At 37.4% G+C, this 23483-nt stretch overlaps 1 long non-coding RNA gene across 1 annotated transcript in view; it reads right to left on the bottom strand.

Moving 5' to 3' along the window:
* Positions 1 to 1620: 1620 nt before the first annotated feature.
* LOC123793129 (uncharacterized) overlaps positions 1621 to 23483 on the bottom strand; it is a 34890-nt gene continuing 13027 nt past the window's right edge. The window contains exon 4 of the long non-coding RNA XR_006779856.2: positions 1621 to 1921. This is a non-coding gene — a long non-coding RNA (uncharacterized LOC123793129). The remainder of the gene's footprint in view (positions 1922 to 23483) is intronic.

Below are 23483 nucleotides of genomic sequence, written 5' to 3'. Positions count from 1 at the left end.
TTAAAATTTTTAAATCATCCATGATACCATCATAAGTATAAAACATTTAGGGATAGATTTTTAAAAGATGTGAAGGACCTGTACACTGGAAAATACAAAATACTTCTGGGGAAAATTAAAGCAAGGCCAAAAACATGGAGAAATATATGTGTACATAGATTGGAAGACTCAGTGATGTCAAAATGTCAATTCTCCCTAATTTGATGTATAGATTTAATGCAATCCCAAGCAAAATCCCAGCAGGCTTATCTGTAGGAAGTTATATGTTGCAAAGGAAATGCAGAGGCTCTAGAAGAGTCAAAACAACTTTAAAAAAGAAGAATGTTAGAGAATTTACACTACCTGAGGCTTCAAGTTGTATTATAAAGCTACATAATTAAAGCAATGTGATATTGGTTTAAATAAATCAATGATTGTATATACATATAGACAACTAATATGAGCAAAAGATTCAAAGGTAATTTTGAAGAGAAGATATAGCCTTTTTAACAAATTATATTGAAACTATTAGAAAACCACATGCAAGAAAAAAAAAACAAAAACAACTTTGGTGTATACTTTCTGCCATGTACAAAAATTAACATAGATGAATTAGAAATTTAAATTGAAAAACTAAATTTAGAAAAAAAATGGGGAAAATTTTTAAAATCTTGGATTAGGTGAAGATTTCTTAATTAAAACACAGAAAGCATATCCATGACAGGAAAAATTGGACTTCATTAAAATTTAAAATTTCTATTTTTAAAAGACTCTGTTAGGAGAATAAAAAGACAAATCACAGACTGGGGGAAAACATTTGTAAATCATATACTTGACAAAAAGCTTATATCCAGAATATATAAAGAATTTCAAAAACTCAAGAATAAGTAATTAACAAATATTGGAACACTTCATCAGAGATATACAAATGACTAACAAATACTTGAAAAGATGCCGAACCTCATTAGTCGTTAAGAAGATATAAATTAAAATCACAAAGAGCATAACCATGCATTCTTAGAAGGAATGTAATTAAAGATGACAAGGGCATGAAGGAACTAGAACTCTCATGCAATGCTGATAAGAATATTTAATGATACAACCATGTTGGAGAATACTTCGGCCATTTCTGAGTCAGCTAATCACACACCTACCATACCATCTATTTCACTCTTCAGGATCCCACATGAGAAATGGAAACATATATCTATAAAAAGATTTGTACACAAATGTTTATAGCAGTTTTATTTTTAATAGCCAAAAACTGAAAACAATACAATTGTCTATCAACAGGTGAATGGATAAGCAAATCATGGAATATCCAAACAGTGGAATACCACTCAGCAATAAAGAGGAATGAACTATTGACACAACAAAATGGATGAATCTATGCTAAATGAAAAACAAACAAACAAAAAAAAAAAACAGAAGAAAAAGCTTTACAAAGGGACATGAGAAAAATTGTGCAGGTGATTGATTGTAGTGATTTCTTAGATAAACAGATAGATAGATAGATCTCACAATGTATATGTTAAATACATACAGCTTATTGTGTATTAATTATATATCAATAAAGCTGTTAACAACAACAAATAATTAATCTTACTTATTTTGAAACTTTAAACTTGAACTTGATCCAGAATTAATTTTCTCTCCTCCTCCTGTGTAAACTAAACCGGAAGCCTCAGCTGCATGGAGTAGATGAGGTTTGGGAAAAATTTCTAATTCCTCTAGTGTGGGAAAAAGATAAGGAAGAAAGAAGCCATGGTCTTTTTGTAGGACTTACCTCTTGTTGATAGTTGATCGTTATTCCTGCCTCCGTTCTGCTTGATTCTGGCTTCATCTGCCACTGGAGACTTTGCTATTAGTATCCCCATGTGGGTGGTGTGCATGGCTTCTTTGGGGTGCTTTCATTTGCATCTTTTTCCATTGCTCAAGAGACCTTGTTGGAGGAGAAGCCATGTCTGTTTTGGCATCCACTGGTAATAATACATATGTCCCAACAACTCTAGGTTGGGCATTTTTCACTTTTCTCAGTCACTACCTATGCAATATACATTCACTGCCCTCTATATTCTTCCATGTGAAGCCACCTCTCAAAAGCCTTGCAGACCTGAGATTAAGAAGCAATTGTCTTGGGGGCGCCTGGGTGGCACAGCGGTTAAGCGTCTGCTTTTGGCTCAGGGCGTGATCCCAGCCTCATGGGATCGAGCCCCACATCAGGCTCCTCCGCTATGAGCCTGCTTCTTCCTCTCCAGCTCCCCCTGCTTGTGTTCCCTCTCTCGCTGGCTGTCTCTATCTCTGTCAAATAAATAAATAAAATCTTAAAAAAAAAAAAAAGAAGCAATTGTCTTGATTTTCTTCTCCAAACAATTATATGATACGTATCCCTCAATCCCTTATATTCCTGAGAGCCTCCAGTCTTTATTTTATTAAATATTTTATTTATTCATTTGAGAGAGAGAGAATTAATTCATTTGAGAGAGAGAGAGAACAAGCACAAGTGGGGGGAGGGGTGGGGGAATGAAGGGGTGGGGGAATGAAGGACAGAGGGAGAGGGTAAACCAGACTCCCCACTGAGCAGAGAACCCAAGGAAGGACTTGATCCCAGGACCCTGAGATCATGACCTGAGCCAAAGGCAGACGCTTAAATGACTGAGCCACCCCGGTGCCCTGAGCCCTCCAGTCTTTCATTATCTAGGTCGTTAAACTCTCCCCTTCCCAGAGTGGAAGTAGAGCAATTTAAGACTACATGTTATATTCCTGGGCCCCCTAAATTTCTCCCCAGAGCCCTCACCATGCTCTATGCTCTGGAGAATTCTAAGCTCAGAAAGCACCTATGAAGGTAAGAGAACTCCATTCCCCCTTCTTAAAGATACCACCAATTTTCATAAGTTATCTTCTTGGGTTCCTCTTCACTTAGCTTCAGTAAGGAAGTGAAGAAAGATCTTTTGCCCACAAGTATTTTATTCTACAGTAGCACCGACAACAGGCTGATTAACAGATCTGTTCTCAATTTTTCTTGGGCACAAAGCTATTTTTTATTTTCCAGACTTGTTAGCATTTATGTGTGGCCATGAGACTGAGTTCTTTGCAATGAGCAGAAGTGAAGTGAACTACTTTTAGCTATAGCCCACGAAAATGTCTAAGAAATAATTTTCGATATCTTTTCCCCACCTTTAAGCTGGATATCAATGCCCAGGAAGAGCACAGAAGACAGCAGAGTCTCCAGGGACCTGGGTCTCTAACTGAACACATACAGCCAACTCCCCTTTCCCCAAACTTAATCCACATAACTGTTAAGTCAGCAGAAATAAACTTTTATTCTTTTAAAACGCTGAAGTTTTATATCTGTCTGTTACAGTAGTTAACCTATGATAACTAATACAAAATTGGTATTAGAGTGTACTATTGCCTTAAACAAAGACATCATCTAATCAGGCAGAGAGTGGTAAGAAACAGTATTGAAGCTAGAAAGCTGGAGACTCACGGTAGGTATGCAGTGGCAAAATAATCTGGAAGAACCATGGCACCTGACCCAGTCATTCTAGATTCTAGAAGTGGTTTGGAAGAGTGAGAATAGTACCATATCTTGGTTTTTACTTACTGTCTTTAACAAGGTATTGCGAGAGAGAAATGAGATCAGGAAAGGCTTGCATAGTCTGCATACAGAAATGAAAGGGAATAGAAAGAATCCAGAATTCCTGGCTCTCAAAAATTCAGAAAATCTAATTCTTTCTAGACTCTAAATATAAAAAAATAAAAATAATTGATAGGGCCTTCGAGTAACAGAGGCCCAATAAAATTTAATTGAACAAGGAACTCAGCTCTGTCTTTGAGATTGAATTAAAGAGATAGTTCATTTCTACTCCAAATAGTTGTTTCCTGTGGCCTCAATACAGTTTCTCTTAAACTCCAAGCTGAGAGAATCATGGAGGGGAGGCAGCAAAGGCACAAATCAGATTTGAGAGTTATATTTGGGAAAGGATTTAGGGTGGTGCTTATTGGCATAGGGAACTGCTTAGAAGCAAGTGGATCAAAATCTTCTTAAGGTGTTGAGGGCCTTGTACTACCAAAGAAACCATATATGCCTTTGGCTTCTCAAGTCTTCAGACAACCCAGGGGTGCTCAGATTTATCTGAACAGGAAGTGGGTTGCAAAATCTGCACAACTCCCAATGAACATATACCCAAAGACCACTTGAGACATGGCCATGAAGGATGGGAAACAAGAAGTGCCCACCCAAAGAGGAGAGAAAGGGGCCTTATCGAACAGTGGTCAGTAGTGGTCCCCCCAGAGGGCAGAATAAGGGGCTACTCAAGAATTGCCACAGCAGAGGACCCTTATAATGCCTGCCCTGCAGGAGTTCATTATTACTACTTGGTAGACACAGCTGTGTATCTCTCATTCTTCCTTATTTGGACAAGTTATTGCTGTTATTCTGTCCCTACCTCATTATTATATATTAAATATGGAGGCAGGGATGAGCAGATCTGGAAGAGATTGTTACCTGATCAAATCCATTATTTTTCCTTCTTCTTCCTGAGTATGCAGGTAGGTTACAGTTCCTATATCCCTTTGCAATTAGGCAGACTCGTAAGTCAGAGTTCTAGCCAAAGTTCCATTGACTGGAAGTGATATATATCATCACTTCAGTGTTTGGCCCATGTTACTGAATTACATCCTCCCCAAATTCATATGTTGGAGCTCTAGCTCCCAGTACCTTGGAATATGACTATATTTGGAGATAGGACCTTTAAAGAGATGATTAAGTTAAAATGAGACCAGTAGGGTGGGCCGTAATTCAATCTGGTGTCCATATCAGAGGCAGAGATTTGGATATACAAAGAGACATCAGGGATGCATACACACAGAGGAAAGACTCTGTGAGGACACAGCCAGAAGGCAGCCATTTATAAGTAAAAGAGAGGCCTCAGATGAAACTAAACCTGCTGACATCTTGATCATGGACTTGTAGCCACCAGAACTGTGACAAAATAAATTTCTGTTGTTTAAGCCACCCAGTCTGTGGTGGAATTTTTTGTGGCTGCCCTAACAAACTAACACAACCCATGAAATCCTCCCATGTGCGATCTTCCATGTTCTCCCTTTCTGGCTGGCTGGAAGCGAGATGATCCCCCCTCCCCCCAGGAACTAGTATGGAAGACATGTGCTAAAAATGGCAAAGTTACAAGCTGGAGAGAGTGTTTTAAGAAAAACTATCCAACCAGGAACACCCACATTGTTCAATTACATAAGTGAAAAATAAAATTTCATTTTATTCTGAGGTATAAAGGTTTGTCAGTTATAGCAGTTAGCATCACTCTCAACTAGTACACCCTACAAGGCTGATGATTCCCTTTTCTCTCCCCAGTTCTCTTCTTAGTCACTGTTGGCAAAGGGTGGTGTGTACTTTTCACCTCTTAACAAGCCCTGTGGGAATATGGCTGGCTTCTATTACATACTGGCTTTCGAAGTAGGATACTTAGCGCCTCTTGTCCACAATTTGAGGCCTTAACCACAACTCTGGGACACAGTGAATTTTCCACTCAATATCCTCTAACATATTTTAAAAATAAATCACTTAAGGTAAAAGAAATAGAAAATTCACAAATACATTAATAATAAAAATATATCCCAATTACCTGTCGATCAAATGAAAGAATTTTTATTTTTTAGGAGGAAATGAGGAGACTATGTAATATCTTTTAAAAAACACTACTTCTGCCATAAAGAACCCCATATAACTGTCTTATCTTTCAAGACTGGAATATAGAGATCACAGTCTAGCTACAGGCATTGTTAAGGACCTTGAGCTCGTTAAATGAGATTTTTCCTCCCTCATCTTCTACCCATGCTCCTTAGAAATAATGAAGAAATAGGAATAGCAAGGCTACAAATTACTCTTTACATAAATCATTCATTTATATAGTGAATATCATGCTTCTTTCCTGATCATTGCCTCTAAAAATGGCCTAAGTATCTTTGAACTAATATATCAGATATCTTTAAAGAAATTATAGTGAAATTCAGAGAACTTGTCTTATAGTTGGAGATTAGAATAAATTAAAGATTCTGTAAAAATTAATACAGCATTGAAGGAAAATTGGCTCTGTATGTGCTTAGGTGGTGATGAAGGAAAGTAGTGAACATGGAGTAACAGCTGAACATATGAATACCTGCAGAAAAATGAAGATTGATAGTAACCCATGGACAATGACCCAATATTACCAACCAAAGCCATCACTGGGCACTTAACATGGGATAGTCCTCTTTTGTTAGCCTTGGGAATGAGCAGAGAGGGATCTCAACATCTGCTAGATGGTCCCAGATTATAGTTGTAAAAACTGAAGTGCTTTAGGTAATAAGTTTTATGAACATATATTCATCAGAAAGATCAATTATACATATTGTGAGAAAGGATAGAAGAAAGAGGTCCTTAAAAACTTACAGGAAGATTTTCATTATAATTACATTTCTCATTCCTAGAAGATTTGTATCTTCTTTTGCACATGGTTTTTTCCTAAGAGTAGTTTTATTAGTTTACTCATGCTGCCATATCAAAGTACTGTAGACTGGGTGGATTAAGCAATAGTAATTAATTTTCTCACAATTCCAGAGACTAGAAGTCTCAGACCAAGGTCCAGCAAGGTCAGTTTCTGGAGCGATCTCTCTTCCTGATTTGTAGACAGCTACTTTCTTGCTGTGTCCTCACATGGCCTTTTCATGGTGTATGGGCATGGAAAGAGAGAAAAGACCTCACTCTCTTCCTCTTCTAGTAAGACCACCAATCTTATTGGATTAGGACTCTATCCTTATGACCTCATTTAACCCTAACTGCCTCCAAAAACCCATCCCAACGTCACATTCGGTTTTAGGGCTTCAACACGTGAATTTGGGGGAACACAATTCGGTCCACAGCAGCAGTTATGGTTTTCAAGGTACCCTTGTGAATTACTCTTCTATTACAGTACCACAGCTTAGGTGGAAAAGCCAGAGTTGTACTTAGATTTTTTAAAAATTTGCTTCTTGCAGCTGCCACAGCATTTGACCAATCAAAATCAGAGAAAGTCAGGATTGTAAGCAAGAGTCTTTACTTATGTTAGTGATGTTTTGTTATACACCAACAAGTCTAATCAGCAGAATCCAGAGATGAAAGATGGAGGACCCCCTATTTTAAAGAGTGGTTAGATGAATGAGTTTCTTTGTGTTTTTGACCCAATTTCATCAACAAAACAAGAATGGACTTATTGGTGTATGTACTGGTTCATTAGAAGGCAGTAAAATGACTTAAGAGAGTGTGACATATGCTTATTTTTCACCTTAAGGCAGGTTATAATTGATAATTGGATTAAGTCTGTGTGGTTTAGAAAATTACTGCTTACTTATATTGAACAATTTCTTATGAGCCATGAGATGAGAGAGTGAGCACTGTCTTATGTGTTTTCTCTCTCCATAAAGCAAATCTTTGTCCTTATTATCTTGTTTCTGAGATTACTTCTCGATTTTACCATAATTGGCTTGAGACAGTAATCTTCAACTGACTCCAATAAAGGAAGTCTGATCACTGTAATAAACCAAAATTACAGCTCGAAAACCATAGAAGTGCTAAATTTCAAAAGCAAATGAAGAAGATTGGAAGTCTCTCTCTACTGGAAGAAAAAAAGAAATCTCTTGTACAGATAGGAAATAAAATTTTAATATCATTAAATGTACAGGAGTTCCAGGTAATAGCAAATCGTACACTTTGTATTTTGAGATTAGATAAGTAGACCTTAAACTAATAAAAAGTCTTGTCTTTAAAATGATGAGGAAGCAAACTAGACAAATGTCAAAAACTCTTGGAAAATCCAGGTTATCTTACAAACCGGCTTGCATAATATCACTGACAAGTCTGTCCAGATTTATTGATTTGGGGACAAGAGGTAAAAGAGGAAAGCAATAATGTGATTTCAGCCTGAACTGAAAGTAGATCAAAGCCTTATAGTCATGGCTATTTGTATGGACAGACAACAGGAAAAAAGAAATTCAATACAGGGAAAGATAACAGAGTTTCATCTAAATATTATGTTTTGACATCTTCATTCCCAACAGAAGTTAGAGAAGAAAATGTTGAATGCACAGGGAGGTAAAGGGTGAAAGGATTTTAGAACAAAAATTATAGATAATTCCAGAGAGAAAGCAAAAGCAAGAAGTGTTTAAACATTATCTGACAATAGAAGTTAGGGATGAACTTGTGAGTCACTGGGTCATACCAAATTTCCTCTTTGCCAATTTCTCTTCTGACTTGCCTCTCTCACTACAGAAAATGGGAAGCTCACGATTGCTGATGAAGATCATAAATGAAATAATAAAATGTTGTGAAAGAAGCTGTTCCCTTGATAGGATACTGCCATTGATGCCTACTGAAAGGGCCTTGCTTTTGAAAAGTGAGTATAATGAAATCTTGGCAAAACCAGAGAGGAAAACCAATAGCCTTGGATTACACCTACCATCTCTTTCCTAAAACAGGAAGAAGCATCCCTAACCTTGATATAGAGATATTTACCTGAACCAGGGAGAGAAGGGAATCCCCGGCTGATGGGGCCAGAGAAAGACCTGCAACATCTCAGGTAAGAGAAAGCTGGGAACCTGCACAGTCATGTAACTTTACCCAGTCTCAATTTGCTTTTCAAACTCCTCTTTGTTTTTTTTACTTTCAATTTGCTTAGCATTTTAGACAAGCTGGCACCATTAGGTAAAGCCAAGATAGGAACAGTGCAAAATATTATTAGTTCAAGAATATGAAGTTTATGCCTAGGAAATAGGATCAGGGAATGATAGTCTACCCTTAGAGCCACCATCCATGGTAACTGGGCAAGGGCTATAAAAGTAATAGCTCCCACAGCTATCTGCATGCTTCCCTTGCCATTTATATTAGAGCAATTCACATCTATCTTGTAAGCTTTTATCCATGCTTTCAAGTCCTCACTGATCTCTGTTGATTGCCTTACTTACAATCTGAGTCTTTTTTGATGGGGGATTCGTGATTATTCAACACATATTTGTTGAATGCCTTCTATACACCAGGCTGTTGTGAAGAACCTTCACATTTGCTTATAAGCCCTTGGAAGTAGTATCTTTTTCATCTTTCCATCCCTTTCAATCACACTGCCACTGTCTTGCTGTGTGCACAGTGTACATATTAGTAATTCCGTAATACTCTAAAACATTATTATTGAGAATAGAATAAATTTATGTGTGTGACTTATGTGTGAGCCTGGCTACAGCAACTTTCCCTGAGCTTCTTTTGTGAGATTTCTCATTCGTTCTCTAAGGACTCATTTATATGTTTCCCTATGGAGGTGTCCAAGAGCGTCTGGAAAGGTGTGCAGTTAGGGTCCTGAAGGATTTTATACCTCTCTGCTCTTCATCATATGATCTGGGCAAGTTAATTAACTTATCCAAGCATCTGTTCTTTCTTCTGTAAAATGAAGGTAATAATCTGCTCCACATGATTTTTTTAGAATAAATGAGATAATGTACATGAAGTTCTTGGCTCTATGGCCAGTAAGAACTCAATAGATATTTACCATTAGTATTTTATTTTTGTTTATTTTTTTTAAGATTTTATTTATTTATTTGGCAGAGATAGAGAGATAGAGACAGCCAGCGAGAGAGGGAACACAAGCAGGGGGCGTGGGAGAGGAAGAAGCAGGCTTCCAGCGGAGGAGCCTGATGTGGGGCTAGATCCCAGAACGCCAGGATCACACCCTGAGCTGAAGGCAGACGCTTAATGACTGAGCCACCCAGGCGCCCCTACCATTAGTATTTTAGTATCTCATTTAGTAGTCTCCATAATATCCATGTTGATCCTTCTTCTGTTCTCAAATTTTCCTAGATCTTTTACAGCCACTTGTAGAGTTCCTACTCAACCTCCAATCCCACATTCCTAAGAATTCTCGTGCGTTCCTCCTTCCCTCATTTCCCACATCCAATCGAGCAACTCCACACCTATCCTGAATCTGTCTACTTTGTCCTGGCTACACCACTAAGACTCATGTCCAAGCTACCATCTTATCTCACTTCCATTATCAAAGTAGCCTCCAGAATGCTCTCCCTGCTTCTACTCATTCCAATTTTCGTATATGTGCTGCCAAAGCGAGCACTCCCTGCTTCTATTCTTAACCCTCTAAAACCTCTAGTCCACTCAACCGGTGATCTTATAAACCTAAATTATATCACCTGATTCAGGTTATTAAATTTTTCTGGTGGCTTCTGATCACAACTGTAATAAAATCCAAGGCAGCACTTCTTTGTTTTCTCCAAATGTACCTCTCACATTGTCACCAGGCCTTCACACTAGCTGCTGTCCCTGTAGAGAATGTTCTTTCACATAATATATTTACCAATGTCTTTCTCTCTCTCTCTTTTTTTTTTTTTAGATTTCAGACTGAACACCATTTATTCATAAATGCCTCCCATGGCCATGCAATATAGAGTAGCCCCTCAAATACTTTTTGTTTGAAGAAGTTGCTGGTCATTGTTATTCATTGATAAGCACCCACTATACTCTATTGTACAGTGACTTATAATCTAAAGGACAAACTCAAGCCTGAATATCCATGATTCCTTCTGAGATGCATTTCTCATTTGGGGTTATTTTCCTATCATCAGCATGCAGTTAACTCTGATGGTCACAGAAATGCTATAATCCCTATTTATTTTATTTGCCTGACAGATGCTTATTGACTTTCTGCATACAAAGCACTGTGCAGATATTCTAGGAGGTTCTGGAAAGAAATGATCTTGCTCCTACCATGGTTCCCAGGACACTTGGGATACTGGGCTGAGTGAATTTGAAAGCTTTGCTCTTACAGAATTATATTCTAATAGAGGAAAATAGATTATAATTAAATAAAGAATGAATAAATAAAAAATTCAGGAAGAGCTACATAAGGCAATGTAATAAACAGTGACTTCAACAAAATCTATTAATATTCTATTAATAAAACCTTCAAATAGATTGAATACAAATAAGAAGAGAGAATTCCAGTGATCGACATTTCCTCTAGTGCCTACCTCTACAGACATACTCTTAAATGTTCAGCTACAGCATTTCCTTCCTTTAGCTTTTTTCTGATTTACCCTGGGGTGTTTCAAGTGATAGATATGCCTTTTCATGAGATGGCTTCTACTAATGAAGTTCTCAGATGTGGATATCACTAATACAAATCCATGTTGTGTGTATGTTTGTAACATGTCTCATAGTGTTTCCATAGATTTTGATAATGCTCTCCCCAAATGTTCATATTCCTTACATTTTTATGAAGTAGTCACTTTTTACCATTAATTTTCCTCCCATTTAATGCACAGATGGATCACAGCAATAGCACCAACTGAAATAAATTTTCAGCTTGGAACAAATTTACAGAATGATCTCTCAACCTCATTCAAGTTCAGAAGAAATTCAATTCGGGTTACCTTTCATCATCTTTGATGTTTATTCTAGGAATTCTATCATCAAGAGTAGCCCAGGGCAGACTTAGACACATTGACACAGCAGAACTCAATTTTTCAAGGGCCTAGGGAAAGAAAACTCCCCAAGTGTTAAAATGGTTTCTGATCCCTAGGTGAATTTTTTAAATTATAAACAGAGAAACATCTAATGCAAGCTTTATTGGCAGAACTTTCAGGGGCATATTTTTCAAATTGTATAAACAATATGTGATATTTCCTTCCATTATGTATTTTTAAACTCTATATCAGGAGTATATAATCTTAAAAGGATGAGGAATTTCATAGTTAAGCTGCCAGAAGCGAAACCATCACCCTTGGAATACTGATTCTGCACAATGAGTGTTTCAGAATAATCACTTCCTGCATATCAGAATTATGAATAATAATCCATCTAATTAGAGTCATATTTTAAGTTTTATGGTTTTATTTAAATAAAAATGAGCTAGGCCTCTTTTGACCTGTCTACAGACCCTTTCCATCATAATTATTATGTGCCTTTCGTCCAATCTACACCACCTGACCCCACTCTGAGGTTTATCTACAGGAAAGACCTATCAAAAAGGTCATGTCCTTTTATGAATGGATTTCAGTGAAAAGAGACCCAATTGGTATTTTTTATGTATTTGTAAATGGGTTTGTTAGCACCTTATAAACATATCTTATTAATACCAATGACTTCTTCTTTACAGGAATTTTTCCCAGTCTGCTTCTCATAAAGCATAAGGATACAATATGACGGAGCTTCTGGGGAAACATTCTTTGCATTGTACTGACACCCGTGCCTTAATCAATTATAAGGAGATCTCCATCCTTTAATCAAGAACCAGAAGTGTAGTAGTTGCAGGCTAGAGAGCTTTGGCGCTTACATTCTAGAGTCACATTTGCCAATTTTGTGAACTTGAGCAAGATATTTAACCTCCCTAGGCCTGAATGTCCATATCTGGAAAATGAGGTTAATAAAAATGTCTACCTCATAGGGTCACTATGAAGATTAAACAAGAAAATATTTATTATGTGCTTACAACAATGCTTGGCACATTGTTGGTGCTTAACAAATGTTGGCCAATATTATAACAGTGCAGGCAATTAGAGTGTGTAGGAAGTAGTGTGCCAACAATAGTGTTGGAAGAGTGGTAGGAAAGAAAAGGATAAGCTTTATGTACTCAAAGACTGTTTTTGCTCAGTGCTGTTTTGATATGTAGCTATGTATAAATAGGTATAAAATTATAAAAATACAAAATTATTATAAGAATTCCTCAAAGAAAAATAATAGGCAACTACAAGACTAAAACTCCAGTTCTAATTCCCCTTTTTGCACTGAAATAATTGTTTATAATACAGTTTGTCAACTCAATTCAAGAGTTCTTAGGAATGCAAGTAGCATTTTATAACTTAATAGTAAGTATGTAGTCTTCTCATATCCATAGTGCAGATAAAAAAGATGAAAAACAAAAGAAGAGGATACCGAGAATGATTTAAGATTTCACGGAAAAGTGTTTTGTACTAAATGGACACCTCAAAGCAGAAAATTCCATCCATTAATGCTATCAATACTCTTGAAAACACCCTCCCACCCTCAAAAAAAGATTTGGTTCAACCAGTGTGATTTAACACATGGATCCATGGATTAACTCTCAAAGTTTAAACAGTGCAAAATTTCCAGTCCAATTAGAATTCTTATGATCAGGAAGGCAAAAAAAGAGCAGATCAAAGGCAAATAACGTGAGTGAACCCAGCTGGAATGCCATTACAATCCATTTCATAGAAACAGTCTACTAAGTAAGTGATGAAAAAAATCACATATTTACCCCTACCGTAGAACAGAAGATTTACCCTCCTTTGGTTCCAAGGTTACAGGTTAATAACCTGTACTTATACCTGAGTAGTTATAGGAAAATCCAGTTGACCTTCTAATGCAAAAATTGAATTGGCACCTAGCCTTAGCACTTGGTGCTTAGCTTAAATGACCCCTTCCCAGGAAAATATTCCTTCAATACCTTATGTGAGTAGGTCTATGCTGGTTAATGTATATCACTGCAACCTGTTCATTGCTTCAGAGCACTTATCACTATATGAACATATTTGCTTATTTATTCATGTATGGTTTCGTTTAATGTCTTCCACCCAACTCTATGAGCATGGGTACCATATGTGTTTAATTCACCTCCATACATCAAGTATATACTACAGCACCAAGCACACAGCAAGCAATCTTTGTAGATCACCTTAACATGGATAAAAGTTCTGCAAGAGGTAGACCTAGCCAAATTTGCAAACATCACAATCTTTACAGACATCATGTCTTATTGTTGGCCAAAGGAATAGCAGCACAAACATTAAATACAGTTTTCGTTCTATTTCCCTTTTGTATTCTACTATTTTTTTACTTTTTTTTGCTCCTAATTGCTTCTTTTACCTTCTTTTATTATTGCAGATTAAAAAAAAAAAAAAACAACTGGAATGGTAGTGTCTCATGCAATAGTTTTTGTTATACTTATTGCTAACTGACTTCCAAAAAAGCATTTTCTCACTACCTATGGGAGAGTGGACGTCTAAACTCCTAATAAAAGGATAGACTTCAACCTCTTTCTTTCCTGCGCATATGATGAAAAATGAGTTCTCCAGCAAATCAGCAAGGTGTAGAGTTGAAGTATTTGCTGAAACAAGCATTGGTTTAATCTTAAGCACAGCCAAATCTCTTTCACCAGAATAAACTAGGCCTTCACTTGAATTCGTATTTCAAGTTAGAAAGATCGTTTGTACCTTTTTAATTTCTAGCATTATAAAAGGGTTCATGAACTAAATTAAATAACTCCAGCTGCTTGTACCCAATTACTGAAATTGAACAAGAAGAAATATAATTTGTGGAGAAACAAAATGAACATATAACAACCCCAAATCTGAAAAGTATGTCAGAACAATTCTCAGTAGTTTACAAAACATCACCAAAGGTTTTTCTTAGAACCACTGATTATACAGCCATGGGACAAGGCCGTCCTGAGGAAGACAGATGCATCATGAAGACTAACATATTGGTACTGTTTGAACTCAGACTGAGTTTTAAGAAGCCATCTTAGACTCAGTGAATTACTTCCTGAATAACAACATCCAACCCATTTGGCAATACGTTTTGTGAAAATCTTGCAATTGTAACTGATAAGTAAAATATTAGCAGTTACAGCAAGTTGATTTTTTTCCAATAATTTTATATGCCTATAGAAAAGATCCCCGAGGACATTTTTGGTAGGAACTGTACAATGCTATACTGCTTGGGAGTTGAAGAAATTGATGCCTGGTGAATTGATGCTTTAGTTATGTTTTCCCACTTCAATTTCCTCCAATTCCCTAGGGAAATCAGAAACTGTAGTATGTTATTCCTTTCACAAGTAAATACTTTTTTGACAAGTTAGATGAGTAATGACAAATAAGTCTGTTATTTCTTTTGACCACTTTATCATACCAAGATGAATATTATGTAATATAAATAAAACTCAAAGCAGAATTTGATTTAGAAAATAAATCATACCACTATTGACAGTATCAAGAGCTAGAACTGATATTCACAGAGATACTTAGGACTCGTAAATCAAACAAAATCTATTGTCCTGTTTAATTTCCCTCATATCATTTTTCATTCTCTGAAATGCACTTGTTTATTTATGAGCTACTTGTCCTGCCTGCTGTATCTTTCAATCTACCTCCCTCTTAATCACAGCACTAGCCCCAAGAGCACAGGGAGTTTGTCCTGTTACCTGCTGTAACCTAGACATAGCTGAAGTTTTCAATCAATATTTGTTGAATTAATGAATTCAGTAGAATGCAATGAGCATTGATCGACAGCATGAGAAAAACATCTTGACCATTAAACTATTTCATTCAATAGAGCTAAATTGGGTTGGACAGAGTCCCCTCAAAAGCCATCCAAGTCCTAATCTCTAGTACCTGTGAATGCCACCTTATTGGGAAATAGGGTCTTTGCAGACTAAGTTAAAAATAATTCTGGATGTAAGGTGGGCTCTAAATTTGATGACTGGTGCTCTTATAAAAGAAAGAATTGGCAGTTTTGAGACACAAGGATCACTTGAGAGAATTTCATATGAAGATGGATGTGGAGATTGAAGTGATGCATCTGCAAGTCAAGGAACACCGAAGTTTCCTGATAACCTCCAGAAGCTAAGGGAGAGACAGGGAATGGATGCCTTACCCCGCCCAAAGGCTCCAGAAAGAACTAACCCAGACAACACCTTGATTTTGTAATTCCGCTTTCCAGAACTGGGAGAGAATGAATTTCTGTTGTTTTAAGCCACCAAGTGTATGGTAATTTAATTTGTTGCATCAGCCCTAGAAAACTAAAGCAGGAACAAATGGAAATCATCATTATTTAACTTACTCTTTCTTATAATGGCAAAGAGGAAGGAAAGACATGATCTCACTGGCCATTCATCAGTGTATGATGAAAAGAGACTAAAACAGAAGCTTTCACTATAACATCTCTCAATTAACAGTAATGAAAATCATGAGGCAATGGAAGTAGCAGTTTGGCTAGGTAATGGATGGCTCAGGCAGTGTGAGGCAGAGACGCCAAGCATCGGCATTCAGATCTACCACGTACTAACTAGGTGCCCTTGGGCAAGTTATTTGACCTCTCCGACTCTCCTCTGGAAAATGAAGGTAATAATGGTATTCACTTCCTAAGCTGGTGGTAGGAATTAATGCGAGTAGAATACTTCAGCAGTGCCTGAAACTCAGGAAGTGCTAGTGATTATTCATGAACCTCTTAATCATAGCTTAAGAGAACACAGTTATGCAAATAGAGCATGGGATTAATATTAGTTGAAGACAGCATGAAGAGGTACACCAAGAAATATGTTCCTGATTTTTAAAACTTTCCAAATTGAAACCACAGGTTTTAAAATCCTATGGCTTAGGATTTCTTCCTCCCTTTTTTTAATTCTCTTCCCTAGCAGTTCTTTCTGTCTGAAAAGAAATGCTTCCTCTGACCTTTCATTCAAGTTTCTCCTTCAGCCTCCTCATGACCTTGGAAAAAGGAAGGAATCAGAGCAAGTGTAGAAACCATAGTTCCCATCTCCTTTCTATATCAATGGGAGGGATTAGGAACATCCATTTTAGAGCTTTAGAAATTCATTCAAAACCATCTAATTCAATTCCTTTGTTTACAGATGTCCAAAGAGTTTAGGAAACTCATTCAATACTAGGCTCTGTGAGGGCAAAGAATTTAGGCATCTTATTGACCCTGATATACTTATATGCTGGCATGGGTCTTGCATATAAAAACAGATAAATGAATGATACAGCCATGTTATCCCATGGCTGACCTGAGAAGACAGATGCATCATGGAGACTAATGTACTGGTACTGTTTGAACTCAAACTGAGTTTTAAGTCTGACAAGTTAGTCAATGCCATCTCCACTAGTATTGTATTAGTTCACATCTCATTGAAAGATAGAATAAAATGTATTATAATACAGTAGAAGACAAATATATTGACTTATGTCCACAATAATTTAAAGTATATAATATTATTATTATTATTGATAATTTTTTTGGAGAGATGAGCCCTGATATTGCTGAAGATGGATCCACCTCATGAGAATCTACGCAAATCCCTGTTTGCATAGCAGCTCAGCCGGTTAAGTGTGGGACTCTCAGTTTCGACTCAGGTCATGATTTCATGGGTCATGAGATAGAGCCCCGCTTCAGGCTCTGCACTCAGAGGGAGTCTGCTTGAAATTTTTTCCCTCTGCCCCCCCCCCACACTCACGTGCATGCACTCTCTCTAAATAAATAAATCTTTTAAAAAAAGAATCTATGCAAATAATAAAGATGATTTTACAGGCCTAGAGCCACTTAGAATAACACATGTGTTATAATATATGTTCTCCACCTTTTTCTTAGTTTGTTAGATTTCATTCAAGGAGGTATTAGTACAATGTCATTGATTTCCAGAAATGCCAGATTCCCTTTTTATTTCATTTGCAAGACATGTATAACCATGTCTTCTTTCTTTCAGAGAGAGTCAGTTGTGTCCATATTCCAGAAAGTGAGTTTGGGAGGTTGGAGGGAATGGGAGGTGGTAGGAAAGTCAGCCAGAATGAGCCATTTCAACTTATTTGCTTTTTAGTTGCATAAGTGTGGTGGCCAAGACCCAAACAGCTCTGGCTCTCCCACCAGTGTGCAGTTTTTCCATCACTCCTCTTTGGCTAGAAGCTTTGATCCCTGAGCATCACTTGCAAAGTCGTTTATCATCAGGTGTTTAACATCCCTTGTAGGAGATCTGTTTCTGGGCTCTCCTAAAGGATATCAAGGGAAATTAGACAACATTACCATATTAATTTTAAACTGCACGAGTCGGCTTTTTGCCATTTTATCTGATATTTGCATCACTGGAAAATCACTTTAGACAATCACCAGTTTATAATAGTATCCTATAAATGGAGTTCTTTTACCCAAGGATTCAGTTGGGTAAATGGGGACAAGATTAGGCATCTATACAGAAAATGATTTTTGTTAAGATACATGAAAACTAAAGGATTGTCTCAAATTTTTATTCGTCTTAATTTACTGCAGAGAGAAAAAATGACATCTTTTTGAACCAACAGGAGTTCTGGATCCAGATCTCAGAGATATCAGGACACTGACAGAAGAATATTCATAAAGAAGCATTCAAACATCAGAATAAATGACCTGTAGAGTAGGATCATTTTCGTTGTACTAAAAGCCAGTTCACGGCCGCCAGTATTCCTTCACACTTATATAAAGGAAACTCCTTTTATTTGCTAAAATACTGCCTTCCTTCTATAGTGTAAGACCCATTATTTATGTACATAAATTTTCTGGAAATTTAGGGGAAAAAGATAACTGGATTCCAAGAAATGAGCAGGTCACAAGCTCAGACATGTTTTCCAAAGAGAGCTTTCACCATAGCTAAGTTTCCTGGCCTGAAGAGACAGAAAGAAAGACTTTAAAACTAGGTTTAAGCTTTTTCAGAACATTGACACCACCAGTCTGCTATAAAGCTTGTGAAAAAAACTAAAAATTCTCCCTATTTTTGTTCCCCATCCATCTCTCAGTCTTGGGTTTCCTTCCTTGGTGAGTAGAAGAACATAATCGGTAGAATGTGTGCTTTTAAAACTTTTTTGCCAGTTTTGCCAATGACAGGCTTCACGTTGTCACTAATGTTCCCTCATTAGGTTCTATTTTAAACTAAGGGTAAATATCTGTGAGTTTCTGCTTAGAATAGGTTTTCATGTTGTGGCCACTGGACAGTATCTCTGTAAAGCTCACGTGTATCTTGGTCTCTTTAGCACTATGAGTTCATAAAGAAATCATCTCCAATTTTAACATCTTCTTTAACTGTTCCTTTTGAAATTATTCACCCATTATGACTCTTTTTCAGAATTAATTTGCTTTCTTTCCACAATATTTAATTTTTCCTCTTTTCCTTATTGTTTACATCTTGAACAGTTTTTTGGAATAACAAGTCTACAGAAAAGACTAACAGGGAACAAATGTCCTTTTAAAGCAGACTAAGCCCTATGCCTAGAAAGAACAATAACATTTACTACAGATTAGCTTTGTACTGCTCTGATCAAAGAACTGGGTTGGGGCATTTTTTCATTGCAGGTTAACTTCATATATACCTCTGCTTCTTATAATGGTATAGCTGTGTTGTTTAATCTTACTGTTTTTTTTTTTTTAATGTGAACTTTGAAAGTGCTAAGGTTCTAATTTCCAAAATTGTTTCTTCTATTCAGGCTGACTTTAATAGAGAACTTAAGTATCCAGTTATTATGAAAAACTATATGCAATATTGGATCTTTTTCAAAGTCCATTTAAAAGATTAACCATATCTCAAAACATCTGTGAGAAGTAATGCTTGCACAAGTCACTTAACTTCTCAGACCCTCAGTTCTCACATCTGTAAAATGACAGGGTTGGACGAACTTATCTCTAAGGGCCCTAAAAGTCTATTAGATCTTTCCAGCTCAGGATTCCTGGATTCTAGAGAAGCATCCAAGCACAGGAGTTGGATATGAGAATCCTAAACTAGTTTTTTTTTTTTTAATGTTTTAACTCCCTCAACTGTGCTTTAATATCCAAATCAAAATACATTCTCTGGCATATTTGTGATGCCAAGCAAACTTGAAATATAAGCTGCTGACAGTCACGAAGATAAGCATTCTTCACGTACTTTCACTTGCTTTGCTTCACTGAAGCTTCTGAACCCTAAAATAACACCACAGCAGTCTAGTCTGGAGATAAAAACAGGAAAGACATATAGATGGGGCGCCTGGGTAGCGCAGTCGTTAAGCGTCTGCCTACGGCTCAGGGCGTGATCCCGGTGTTCCGGGATTGAGCCCCACATCGGGCTCCTCGGCTGGGAGCCTGCTTCTTCCTCTCCCATTCCCCTGCTGTGTTCCCTCCCTCGCTGGCTGTCTCTCATAAATAAATAAAATCTTAAAAAAAAAAAAAAGACATATAGAGGTCTTCCAGATACAAAATACTTCAAAATCAAATTAACTGTGGATCAAAACACATAGTGTTACAGAAGATAAATCATAAAGACAAAGGAAAAAAGCTACTGCATAATTTGCTTCCAAATAATTCATCTCTGAAATTAAACTAAGACCCATATTTTAGAAACAGAAGAAAAAAAAATCCTCTTCAGAAGTGAAAATACCTTTCTTCCTTACTTTCAACATTACAAGGACAACAAAATGATACTGCACGAATGCAACACTCTTGCCTGTGTCTCTGTAACTTCATAATTTTATTGCAAGTGACAAGAGAAACCCTAAAAGTGGTCCTGCTGGCTAACAAGCACGACTTGAGGCGGAACTCTGCCTAAGGTCCACGGTATTTGTCAGGAAGTTGCACTGCTTCCTCATCGTTGCTGTATATTACCTAGCAATGTACTTAGCCTGTGCCCTACAGCTGGCTGCACAGCTTCCCCCACTATTTTCTTAGCTCATAAAATGCTTAGGAAGTCTTTATAAAAATTGCTCAAAGAAACTGGACCACAAAGAACTTGAGCTTCATGGATCTCAGTGGTCCAGCTTTCATTTCATTTTCAAGCAAGGAATATTTTCATTGCAAAGGCACTGGTCACATCTGTACTTCAGGTTCTCTTGGAAAAGCAAGTAAGAAGTGGTTTTGCCCAATGTGTATTATTTGGCCCTCACTCTGTAATATGTGATGCTCCAATTACTCTGCTCCTGAAACCATGCACACAATGAACCCTCCCTCTTCACCTAACATCACCCTCCTTTTGTCGGTCACTTTCAGTTATCTGACTATACTGGAAAGACATTATGTCATAAACAGCATAATAACATCTGCAAAGAATCCCTTTGGAATCCATTGCATGAGCTTTCCGAATCAAAGTGTACTCTTGGATCTGGAGTCCACTACTTACAAGAACTGACCTTTAGCCCTCTAACATTTGAATTTTTTTTTCATTCGGGCTGCTAGGGAACACATGGTCAGAGAAGCATTACGAGCAAGATCTCAGTTTATAGCTATCTAGAGAATCAATGAATCAGGCAACAGCAAAGCATCGTGGGTATCAACCTGCCTTTTTTGTTTGATTTTGCTATTTTATAGGATAAAGGGTGGTACTGGATAATTTTCTTCTAATTGAATATATAGCCTTTGCTCTAAAATACTGGTTTGGAGTTCTACACTTGGGTCCTATGCTGAACTTTACGGAATATAACTGTCAGCGGTGCAGGCTAATACACAAACAACATATTAAGTGTATGCATATGAATCCATTAATATAAACTGTGGAGCAAACTGTCAGACTAACTCTAACACAGCTGTCTTATCCTTGAAGGCCACACGCCTAACAAAGGTTCCACAGAGAACATAATACCCGGTTTTCCCTTTTCAATTACTTATTTGATCAACTTATTACCATGTATGCATTTTCCTTTAACCACGCTAAGTTAGTAATTTGGGAAGAGAATGAGAAGAAATACGAAATCTGAAAAGATCCTCACTGTGCAGAGCAATGCTACAATTTTCATTTGACAATTGAAAAGTTATAGTATGTGGGTAACGTGGATTTTTGTGACCCTCCTTTTCACATATTTAACTGGAAGGAGAATTCCAATGGAGACCACTATCCCAGTTATTTGCCTTGAAGGAAGAAATAAACCCTGTCAACACATAGGAGGTGTCATCCTTTTAAACTGATACACTTAAAGAACAAAACACAAAACAATTAGCAGTGGGAGGAGTGTTGGAGACAAGGGTTGTAAGTTCCTACTTGGTGCTGTGTATATAAAGTTAACTATGGATTATGTTGTCTGTATTTGGTCATGGCTCATTACCACATGTCTGTTGGAACTTGCCTTATGGGAAAAAAAATTTCAAAATCTTGTCAAGTACATGGTGCATTTCCAGTCTCCTGAGGATAGATGAATCTAGCCTGCCCCTCAGTCCCAAGTCCTCGGAACCCTGACAACTGTAACACTATAAATTACCATTTACACTTGAAAAAAAAAAAGTAGGTGTTGTAGCTAGAGGGGTTAGATGGGAAATGTGTAACTAAGGAGGCTTATCCATAAAACTTAACAGAAAAAGGAAAAATGAACTCAGTCTGTGACATAGGAAACATTATTTGATTTATGGAATATATTTTCTTTTTTTTTTTTTTTTTTTAAAGATTTTTTATTTATTTATGTGACAGAGAGACAGCCAGGGAGAGAGGGAACACAGCAGGAGAGTGAGAGAGGAAGAAGCAGGCTCCCAGCGGAGGAGCCCGATGTGGGACTCGATCCCGGAACGCCGGGATCACGCCCTGAGCCGAAGGCAGACGCTTTAACGACTGCGCTACCCAGGCGCCCCTATGGAATATATTTTCAATTAATTGTTCCAGTATTCAGCTTTACCATAACTTAAGTAATAAGAGATTTCATGTACCTCTTAGGCTGTAAACAAGTAAAATGGGCCAAAAGTCAGCGAGCATTTTCCAAATCCCTCATTTTGAAATAAAAAAAGTTTGGAAAATCACATGCAAATCCAAACTCACCCTTTAAGAAGTTTTCCCCAGTCTGGGACTTGGTTATCACCGCCTGAATCAAGACAGAGCCAACAAAGCTGGCCCATTTCCAGAAAGAGCCATCAGCAGGAGTCACACTCAGCTCATTGCCCTGGCCATTTCTTTGGCCTGCAGAAACAGGCCCAGCAGATTGGTCTGATGCTAAGATGGGACCTACCGGGAATACTCCCCTTCCAAAGTCAGAAGATCATCTTACCAAATAGGAAGAAGCTGAATATTTCTCTTGTTTTTTGAGTAAAGAAAAAGGCTCTGGAATGACCTGTAGTGACCCCCATTAGCTTGCAAAGCATTCTGAGCCTTCACAAATTGTGCTAATGGTGATAAAGAGGAAAATTTTTAAAAAGATTGGATATAGGCCAGTTCCCTAAGGTCCCCATCGTTCTAGGAAGAAGCAGGAAGACACAGGAACTTCCAGAGGGGAACGCCCCAGCTCCCCCCCAAGCCAATCAGAGCAGACTCCATCTTGTTTGTTGCAATGAAGTACACCTGCTTATCATCAGCCCTGCTACTAGGCAGAGAGAACGAGCAGCTATAGAGATGGTTCTGGGAACACAGCTGGGAGAGCCAATTACTCCAATATTATTCTAAACATCTTTGTTGCCGTAAAGTTATTCTCATGAGCTAGACTCAAGAATATTACAGAAACCACTTCAGCTGTTTTGAGTTCAATAGGATCTGTCTTTATGTAGCAGGATGGTCACAAAGACAATGAAGAGCATGAGAGGAATAAGAAACAGGGATCAAGATCCAGACTCGGGAAGAAAACTGGAAAAATATAGCCTCTATTATTCTATTTTAGTTTTAGGGCTGGACACCAATTCCACAGGGAAATATGGCAAAAGACAAGGTAACTAGGTAGACTACAGATAGAAAATCAAGATATAAACAAGCCCATGTGGAGAGCCAATGAATAAATGT

The sequence above is a fragment of the Ursus americanus genome, chromosome 13 (assembly GCF_024610735.1).
Source record: "Ursus americanus isolate L20-20 chromosome 13, mUrsAme1.1.p, whole genome shotgun sequence".
NCBI lineage: Eukaryota > Metazoa > Chordata > Mammalia > Carnivora > Ursidae > Ursus > Ursus americanus.
Note: the sequence above shows the minus strand (reverse complement) of the source record. Positions and strands in the feature narration are given on the sequence as shown.